The following is a 10,916-nucleotide window of genomic DNA, read 5'->3' on the forward strand; positions in this document are numbered from 1 at the left end:
TTTTGTTTTCCCTCCCTAGGCGTCTATGGTGCCACAATTCGCTGTACAGAGTTGTGTCCCCTAGGCATGCTCGGAGCCTCTGATCATGATTTCCAATCCCAGATTTGCCCTGATCATGTGTCTTGGTTTGTCAGCACCATGCCCAGCTTGTGGACTTCATGGCAGTGGTAGTGTGCAAGACCTGCCTCACTTCCGGCTAACCTCCAACACTAAGCTGACACACAGTGATCTATCAGAAACACTGTTCAAAGCAGTGTGAAATAAAACTAACTCCCTTTAAAAATGAAAAGTCTAAATTAAGCACTGCAATAGAGTACGAGGATGGTAGCAGTAACGTCTCTGTTGTAGAGGGAGGAGTTGATGCTGCTTCTCGTTTGGGACCTGATTGGAAGGCTGTGTTTCTATAACTGATTTGTTATGACTTGTTATGGTTGATACAATTTGATCCAGATTGTCAATGTGTTTTGTCAAAACTGTATCATATTTATTTGTTAAATATATCAAATGCAAATGTGAGGTTAATCTGTTATATTTTTCCTTACTCTTTGTGTAAATATGCATATAAAATGTGTTTTAATTGTATCATGGCATTAGAAGAGATATAATTACATTAGTCAGTATATGCAGTCAGTGATCTTAGCTGACTCGTGGAGAGACTGACCACAAACTACTACTGCGTTGTACCAAGTCAGCATGGCAACAGCATGTCAATAAAACAACTGAAAAATGATTGATGTTTTGTAAGGCTGAAGTACCTGTGTTTGAGAAATACTTGAGATTGTGTGTCGGAGTATTTAGTAAAACATGCTCTTGTCATGGAGCACAGGAACCCTATGAGGACCCATGTGAGAATCGGTCTCCAGCCATTGGTGATGGTTGTAGGAGGCAACTAGTTTGGTCAATCTCATTAAAATCAGATCCTAGTTCTCGCTACCGCTAAACAAAGATCTGAGGACATCCCATTACAGGTCATGTCAGACCGACCTTGCGCAAACTTTGACCAACCATTGGAATGACCAATCAGAAGTCAGCTTTCTCATGCTTTACGGCACTAATTTCAAATTGGCGACTACGCTTTGAAACATATTTTGACAAATTCTTGATTACAATTTTGAAACTTGAACAAAAGAACATTCTAGGATGGCTTATAGATGGTCTAGATTGTATGGATGCAGTCGTTAAACCCGTAACTATCATTCGGAGTAATAGTTTTCGAGGCTGCATGATCAGAAATCACATTCCGACTGTCACTTTCATAATCTGGTAAGCGATGCTCTGATTGGTCGGATGAAAGGTCGTTCTGACGTGACCCGTAATGGGATGTCCTCAGATCTTTGTTTAGCGGTAGCGAGAACTGAGGTCTGATTTTAATGAGATTGCTAGTTTGGTATGGTGGCTCTGGGACTATGTTTAATATGATGATTACTTTGATATGATTATTATGTTAGAAGTCCCTGGTTTGCCTTGTCCTATGTATTGACAAGCCACCATGATATATCTGGAAAATCGCTGATTGCAGTCTTTAGCAACATGCACTCATTGAACATGGAAGCTAAATAATTCTGGGGGCAGTGGGGTAAAGTGGATAAAGCATTGGTTTGTCACGCTGAAGACCTGGGTTCGATCCCCGACATGGGTACAATGTGTGAAGCCCATTTCTGGTGTTCCCCCGCTATGATATTGCTGGAATATTGCTAATATTGCTAAAAGCGGTGTAAATAAATAATTCTGATCCATGTGCAAGCAGTTATGTATGTTTATGTTGACACTGACAATGTTTACTTTGTTTGTTTGTTTGCTGTGGTACCTCCGCACCGAGCAATGTTCCAGCTATATGTCAGCTTCCTTGTAAATAATTAAATCTGAACCTAACAAACCTGTGATTGATATCGTGAGCAACGTCCGCACTCCTTTGTAATAATTGTATTGGGGTATAAACAGGTTTAAACTGAAGTGAACGTCAAGGTCATCAGGTTTGGGCCAAGTGTTTCGAACCTGCGTAGTTGTTGACAAACAAAGGCAGCTGTGTTCGAGGGGATGAATCTCTTGCAGATTTGTTCTTCAACATTTCTAGTAGGTTCATGATCCAAAAACCTGTCGTTATATTTATTTTCTTTAACAACTTGTCTCTTTACAAGAATATCATGTGACTGGTGTAAATAACACTTCATGCATGAAGCGTTCTCCTATTTATCGATATTTATTGATTGTATGATCATGGCTGTCCGAACTCTTGACTTGTTGACATGAGACACCTGTGCTGGCTTTACGCTTCTAGGTTGATGTGATCAACATCTCCAGAAGCCAATATAAGATTCACATGGACAAACTAATGTAATGTTCACAGTGTTTTCCGTACGGAGGTCTGGCCTCCTGTTCTGCATCTGCTGCTGAAGCTGCATGGACATTAAGATAGTATTTTATGACACTGTTCCACATGTTATGGATTCATACTTGATGATACATGTGTATATGGTAAGACAGTGATGTAGACTTCCACCATGTGTTGGTACAATCCTCCCCAGCTATTGTTGGTTCGGGGAGCAGCTCAATAGTTTAATGTTGTATAAAAGAAATTCCTAATTTTTGTGACGTACCTTAAAAATAATTGTGAAAATGGCTCAGGGATCTTTCTTGCATTTTATCCCATATTACAAATCATACACTAACATTCAGTCCCAGAAATAAAATTATCTTATCTAAAGTTATATATCTACAAAATTAAATTAAATCGAAATAGAGCCCTTAACAATGATTAATTTCAATTTGCTTGCCAAATCATTCTAGACTTGAGTTGGATTCGTTTCATAATATATTCTGTTGGGTCTGGGAGTCAGGCTATACCAGCCATTGTGATCTGTTTGGTAACTATGTGAACTGTAAACACATTGAAAAGTTGATAATGTCAAATGGGAAATTTGAGGACCAGTTAACCTCCAAAACTTTAGGAATGAAGATTCTTTCCAACATTGTACTTTTGAACAACTACCTTGATTACTTGTGACTGTTTACTGATTATGTTAATATTTCCTTTGACAAGTGCTGAGTTTTAATGTATCCTGTCTTGTATCATAACATATCCTTGTTATCTAGATATGTATCATAAAGTGACATCAGATATTGTTTCTAGTCGATGAATAGTTGTACGTCAAAGCCTCCATTCAGTATAATGATATTCTAGTAGGAAATAGGACATTTGAAATTGAACTACCCCAAAGAAAAGTGATGTCATTGGAAGGGAGTAATATCGTCTAAGATTCTGCCCTTAAACAGAGACCATCAGGTCATTGAAGGATACATGTTTGTGACCTGTGTCGGATAACATGTTTGTGACCTGTGTCGGATAACATGTTTGTTACCCGTGTCGGATAACATGTTTGTTACCCGTGTCGGATAACATGTTTGTTACCCGTGTCGGATAACATGTTTGTGACCCGTGTCGGATAACATGTTTGTTACCCGTGTCGGATAACATGTTTGTGACCCGTGTCGGATAACATGTTTGTTACCCGTGTCGGATAACATGTTTGTTACCCGTGTCGAACTAAGTAAATAGTTTGTTGCAACATGTGTGCGCAGCATAAGAGATACGGTCTGTACTCCATGGGTTTGTATGCACTGCGCTTTGCGATATTGTCTGTATTCTCTACCACCAAATCATGCCTCTGCCTTGTTCCAGTGGGAGGGATAACAGGGAGGCCTCAGGCCGAGTGCACAAATAACATCGGCAGTATTCCTCGCTGCATTGTGTGGCATAGCCTTGCAACCATCGACTCTACATGTTTGCAATGTAATGGCCCTGCCTACAACGTTTCAGAGTAACTTGCACCTAGCGTGTAAAAGACAGTACGCTGTCATACCTCAAGCTTTCATCGAAAAACCATGATTTTGGCGTATCCTTAGTGTATACATAACAAGAGTTTACAGTATATGTAACTCGTGTCTAACGTATTAGTAGCGTATCACTGACTTATACTTAACTTATGACAGCGTATAAAAGTGTCTTGACAGCGTGTGTCCGGCGTGTTCAACGTATGGCCAGCGTATGCACAGCATATGAGTAACGTATGACTAGCGCGCTCAGCGTAGGAGAAAGGTACCGTGTTTCAGCGTTGCCGGCGTTTTGGCAAAGATTCTCACACGTCGCCATACATTACTGCTTCAGTTGTTGTGTGACAAGGCCATAAGGCAATCGTTGAGTTGTCACAGAGTTGTTTTTCGCAGTTTTTAATAATTGTTTTAATTCATTGCTGAAGGCATATAAACTCAAGTGACCACAGGAGGCTTTTTGCCGTTGCATTGGTAACTACCATGTGGGCTGTTTTCTTTCTACGGTGGCCCATAAATATTATCACCGCGGTAGAAATAGTTTTCTGTATTTTCATTTTAGTTTTTGACATTTTCGTTTCGTTTTTCAGCGATTCTATATCTTCTTTACACATGATTGATCACATATTCGTATGGCAAATTGTGTTAATTTGCAAAAGGTTACGATAAAAGTAAGTTAAACTTCAAAATATTGAAAAACAGACTCCATGTCCCTTATGGGCCACCGTATCTTTCAGACTTTGTAGTTCTACTATTACTAATTGCAATAAATTTTTGACTATCTTTATATCCTGATAATTTTCAGAAAAGGGTTTGCACAAAGCTCCGGCACAACATGAGGCTCAATTCTGTTAGGTTCACACAGTTTAATTAGCTGACTGAAAATAGACACTCATTACTCTTACATCGTGTCCGTTTGTATTCTCGGTTGATGGAGGACCGGAGTATACAAGCCCATGAAGTACTTATGTAGAGAAACAAACATCTGTGCATTACTTAACTTATTGTCAGTTTCTTTTTTATGTTGCTGTTGTATTTACAGAGAAGTTAGATGCCACTTTTCCCTGGCTATCTCGTACTTGTAGTCAACTTTCGTTATCTATGATAAAACAAGGAAGGATATGGGAGTACTCCTCTCCCCATGACGCTGTGGGACATTGTCCGGGAGTCAAGTTTCGGAGCACTCCTCTCCCCATAACGCTGTGGGACATTGTCAGGGTGTCACGTTGCGGAGTGCTCCTCTCCCCATGACGCTGTGGGACATTGTCAGGATGTCACGTTGCGGAGTACTCCTCTCCCTACGACGCTGTGGGACATTGTAAGGGTGTCACGTTGCGGAGTACTCCTCTCCCTACGACGCTGTGGGACATTGTCAGGGTGTCACGTTGCGGAGTACTCCTCTCCCCATGATGCTGTGGGACATTGTCAGGGTGTCACGTTGCGGAGTACTCCTCTCCCTACGACGCTGTGGGACATTGTCAGGGTGTCACGTTGCGCAGTACTCCTCTCCCCATGATGCTGTGGGACATTGTCAGGGTGTCACGTTGCGGAGTGCTCCTCTCCCCATGACGCTGTGGGACATTGTCAGGATGTCACGTTGCGGAGTACTCCTCTCCCTACGACGCTGTGGGACATTGTCAGGGTGTCACGTTGCGGAGTACTCCTCTCCCCATGACGCTGTGGGACATTGTCAGGGTGTCACGTTGCGGAGTACTCCTCTCCCTACGACGCTGTGGGACATTGTCAGGGTGTCACGTTGCGCAGTACTCCTCTCCCCATGATGCTGTGGGACATTGTCAGGGTGTCACGTTGCGGAGTGCTCCTCTCCCCATGACGCTGTGGGACATTGTCCGGGAGTCACGTTGCGGAGTGCTCTCCCCATGATGCTGTGGGACATTGTCAGGGTGTTACGTTGCGGAGTACTCCTCTCCCCATGACACTGTGGGACATTGTCCGGGAGTCACGTTGCGGAGTGCTCCTCTCCCCATGATGCTGTGGGACATTGTCAGGGTGTTACGTTGCGGAATGCTCCTCTCCCCATGACGCTGTGGAACATTGTCAGGATGTCACGTTGCGGAGTACTCCTCTCCCCATGATGCTGTGGGACATTGTCAGGGTGTTACGTTGCGGAGTGCTCCTCTCCCCATGACACAGTGGGACATTGTCCGGGTGTCACGTTGTGCAGTACTCCTCTCCCCATGACGCTGTGGGACATTGTCAGGATGTCACGTTGCGGAGTACTCCTCTCCCCATGATGCTGTGGGACATTGTCAGGGTGTCACGTTGCAGAGTACTCCTCTCCCTACGACGCTGTGGGACATTGTCAGGGTGTCACGTTGCGGAGTACTCCTCTCCCCATGATGCTGTGGGACATTGTCAGGGTGTCACATTGCGGAGTACTCCTCTCCCCATGACGCTGTGGGACATTGTCAGGGTGTCACGTTGCGGAGTACTCCTCTCCCCATGATGCTGTGGGACATTGTCAGGGTGTCACATTGCGGAGTACTCCTCTCCCCATGACGCTGTGGGACATTGTCCGGGTGTCATGTTGCGGAGTACTCCTCTCCCCATGAAGCTGTGGGACACTGTCCGGGTGTCACGTTGCTGAGTACTCCTCTTCCCATGAAGCTGTGGGACATTGTCAGGGTGTCACATTGCGGAGTACTCCTCTCCCCATGACGCTGTGGGACATTGTCAGGGTGTCACGTTGCGGAGTGCTCCTCTCCCCATGATGCTGTGGGACATTGTCAGGGTGTCACGTTGCGGAGTACTCCTCTCCCCATGATGCTGTGGGACATTGTCAGGGTGTCACGTTGTGCAGTACTCCTCTCCCCATGATGCTGTGGGACATTGTCAGGATGTCACGTTGCGGAGTACTCCTCTCCCCATGATGCTGTGGGACATTGTCAGGGTGTCACGTTGCGGAGTGCTCCTCTCCCGATGATTCTGTGCGACATTGTCAGGATGTCATTTTGCAGAGTACCGGTACTCCTCTCCCCATGACGCTGTGGGACATTGTCAGGTAGCGTGTTGCTGATATGGTTGTCAATGTCGACTGTATCAGGTCATATATAATCACTGACAACTAACTGTTCGTGTTGATTTCATACATATATCTATCAATCAGAAGTCCATGAAATTGTGATACTCAGGAAAAAAGTAATTGCAATGATATTCAGACCAGTAACTTTTGCAATAATAGCTGTCCATACTTGCCTGTGTATAGGATGAGGACAGGACATAGTGTGTGCCATGCAGACACTAATGTACAGTCGCCCATGAATGCAGCTTCAGACTTAGCCAAAGTGTTATCAATATTTATTGTGATTGTGTCCAACCTGCTTCCAGTTAGGACTTAGCAAGACAAAATGTGATGTCTTATTTCTGGTAATTCCAGATACATTTTCAATCATTGGATTATATTGTTATAATGTGGTCAGAGCTTGTCCTGGTAATTTAGTTATTTTACAATGGATCAGTGATAGGCAGTTGAGGATATAATGGCTGTAAAGGATTCCTATACTTATGCAGCTTACATCCACAAAGTTAATAAACTTTATCAGCTTCACGACTGTTTGTGTCATGTTTTGATGGAATTGCTGGGATAACTAATAATGGATGGATGTCTGTAATGTGCGGAAGTCCATCTGGTGAGTGAGTGAGTGTGTGGTTTTATGCTGCTTTTAGCAATATTCCAGCAATATAACGACGGGAAACACCAGAAATGGGCTTCACAAAGTGTACCCATGTAGGGAATCGGACCCATGTCTTCAGTGTAATGAGCAAACGTTTTTACCACTAGGTTACCCGACCTCTCCAGTCCTACTGAATCAAGGGGCGGTCGGGTATCCTAGTGGTTAAAGCGTTTGTTCGTCACGCCGAAGACCCCGGTACGAATCCCGACATGGGTACAATGTGTGAAGCCCATTTCTGGTGTTCCCCCGCCGTGATATTGCTGGAATATTGCTAAAAGCGGCGTAAAACCACACTCACTCACTCCTGCTGAGTCATGCACAAAACATTATTAATACCCCAGTCAATGGATCAGTCAGTATGCACTCAATTGTCATTCGTTTTACTCATGTTCAGTGGTTTGAGTGAGCAACATTCTTTGAACAGCATTCAAACTACATCATGTTGTACGTACAAGCAACCCAATGTATATTGAGATGCTTCAAGATTTGGTCTGAATTTGCTGCTGCAGCTGCATTTTGTATTTGAAACCATGCAGCGTTTGGACATCTCAGGGATATCTTATCATGCAGATCTCCATTATAACCCTGGGAAATATATTTGACTCATTGATGTCAAGGGTCAAGGTCATTCCCAAGGGGTATGTCTGAAATATGTTTCTTCATCAACCACCTAACTTGAGAATTTACTGTCGGTCAAAGGAGACTTGGTGCATCTTCCTTAGGGCAGGGCCAAGATCGGAAAGGTTGTGAGTGATCTTAGTATAAGTTCAAGGTCACAGTGAAGATCATTCATAAAGTCTGGCATTTTCACCACAATGGCTTTTTCTGAAGGTATCTTTAAGGTCAGCATTTACTGATATTTTTAATGCATCAAAAACCTGACACCTCCCTCGCCCTATAATAAATTACTGGTCTGTCTCGTCAAATCACTGGTTCATGATTGCAGTGTGGATCTACAATGAACAACAGTCACAAATATTATGTATACCATTTATTTTCTTCATTTTTCAAAGCAACAGAAAAACAAATGTGAAAGGAGATACAAATATTCCTGCATAACATGATATAGAAGGCTCACACAAAACACAACATAGATCTCATCTCATGCAACAAAAATACAAAACTGGAATGTGACAAACTCTGGCAATAAATTCTTTCATTTCAATGCACCTGGCATTTGACAGAACCCACTAAAAGGGCCTTGGACATGCACACACTGAAACAGTTTGCCAGATTCCAGGATTTACAGCAGTCACAGCAAACTAAGTTTGGTACGAAGGAGACTCCACTTGTGTAAACACCTTAAAAGTATGTCTCATCATGCCGGAATTCATCATCACAGTAGAACTGGAAGACCGATATATGCAAAATATGTATTTCGACCCAAACAGACTTGTTCCTCGAAGTCATCTTAGTGCTATGGTTTTTATACTTAAACAATGTCTTAGTGCTAAAACTCTTTAACACAGACTTAAGTGCTAAAGCAGCTTTGAGGACCGAGGCTCTGAATGCTTCTGATGCTTTGTAGCACACAAATTAATGGTAAAGTGTGAGTTACCTCCCCCTCCTGACCTTTATGACTGATGGTCACCTTCACATTGATTTAAATTGCTGCCCTCACTCTCGTTTATTGTTCATGTTACAAATATGTAAACTTGTCATCTTTCCCAATCTGTTAATAGTTACGTACATTTATTGAGAAAAAGGAAGAACGAGAAATAAATACTGTGTCATGACTAATATGCTGAGCACTGGAGAAAGCTATCAACATCTGGAAATACTGACCTGGAGACTCAACACCTGGAGTGCAATGTGACATGAATGCAAAAACAAACAAATGGACAAAAGTGTTCACTCCAAAGAAGAGCCATGCCAGACGAGGGACAATTTCTTTGGGTAACAACCATTGTATATTTGGCTTTATTTCAAAAATAAAAAACTTTGTGAAACATGCCCATTTCTGTGGGCTGGTATATGAAAACAAAACCATTCCCTGGTTTGGTTCACCTCCCACCAGTGAGATGTGCGACACATTGTAGACATGTAGGATCACCAGAAACAGTGCACTAAACTCGGGAACATTTTTCAAAGAAAATATTAAACGACATCCTACTTTGATCCAAGACTTTCCTCACAAACTACATTTTCTCAAGGAACTGATTTTGTTTATTCCACTAGTGTATACTTTACTCATGTTTATAGTGTTCATAATGGCTGTGATGTAACATGTTAATTTGTGAATGTGAAGCATGTCCTCAATAGATGATCTTGTATACTGACCATGGGATGTGTACAGTTACATCTCACTGTCACGCCCATGAAATCTGAACAAACTGAACAGTACATAACTTTTTACATCTATATGTACATGAAAAATGTAAAACAGTTTTGTCACTTAATATGCTTATAGGGTTCATTATGGTAACACATGGAAACTGTCCTAGAAGAGCTGGTCATTTTAAATACATTATTATGATCTAAATACCAATGATAATCACCATGCTCACTGAGCAATATATCTTTGGTTTGTCCTCTATGTAAACCTGCTATTGTAGAAGTAATTCAAAATGTACAGGACATAAGGCTTAAAATATGGAAGTTAAATGCTCATCATTCTGTGACAAACATCCCTTTGTCAATCCAAAGATTCCTGTATTTTTGCCCATATTGATACAAGAAAGCTTTCAGGCAAGGCATCCATAAACTCCACACCAAAATCAACCAAATTAAGTCTGTGTTCCAAATGCTGAAATATTGTTAAAATACCATAAAAGATGTTGCAATCGGCTGCACCCACATGATGTGTGCAAGACACTTAAAGTCGACATTATTTTGTGTGTTGGACTATGCAAGCCTGGTAATGTGTGGTATCAGTTGGTTGTGTTGCATGCACAAATGTGGTATCACTTGGTTGTGTTGCATGCACAAACTTTAACGCCTGCCTACTGATCAAATGCAGCCATAAACATGTTTCCTCTCAATATAGTAGCGAAAAGCATATCATAAACACCTGAATTCCTGGCATCTTAACACTTCATGGTTTTCATTAATAGACTCCATGCATACAACACATCTTATGATAAATCAAAAGACAAACACACACTTTGTATCATTTGTAATAACAGTTATTTCCTATTCATTCATTCATTCATCCATAAGCCCCCCTCCCCCCAAAGGAATTTTCATAAAGCAATTTCAAACAGTATGGAGCTTGATGCTGTTGAATGCCATATTTCCTAAAGCCAGGCCAATTTGTATTATTGGTATTCAAATCAAACTGAAGCTCTAATATAAAACCATAAATGAAATCATTTTCATTAACATGAAAGCATGTCAAAATCAGTACTCTGCATAGATACGAGTAACCAGCACTGAAGACACACAGTTGGCAGA

The sequence above is a fragment of the Haliotis cracherodii genome, unplaced genomic scaffold, assembly GCF_022045235.1.
Source record: "Haliotis cracherodii isolate W230 unplaced genomic scaffold, xgHalCrac1.p SCAF_1, whole genome shotgun sequence".
NCBI lineage: Eukaryota > Metazoa > Mollusca > Gastropoda > Lepetellida > Haliotidae > Haliotis > Haliotis cracherodii.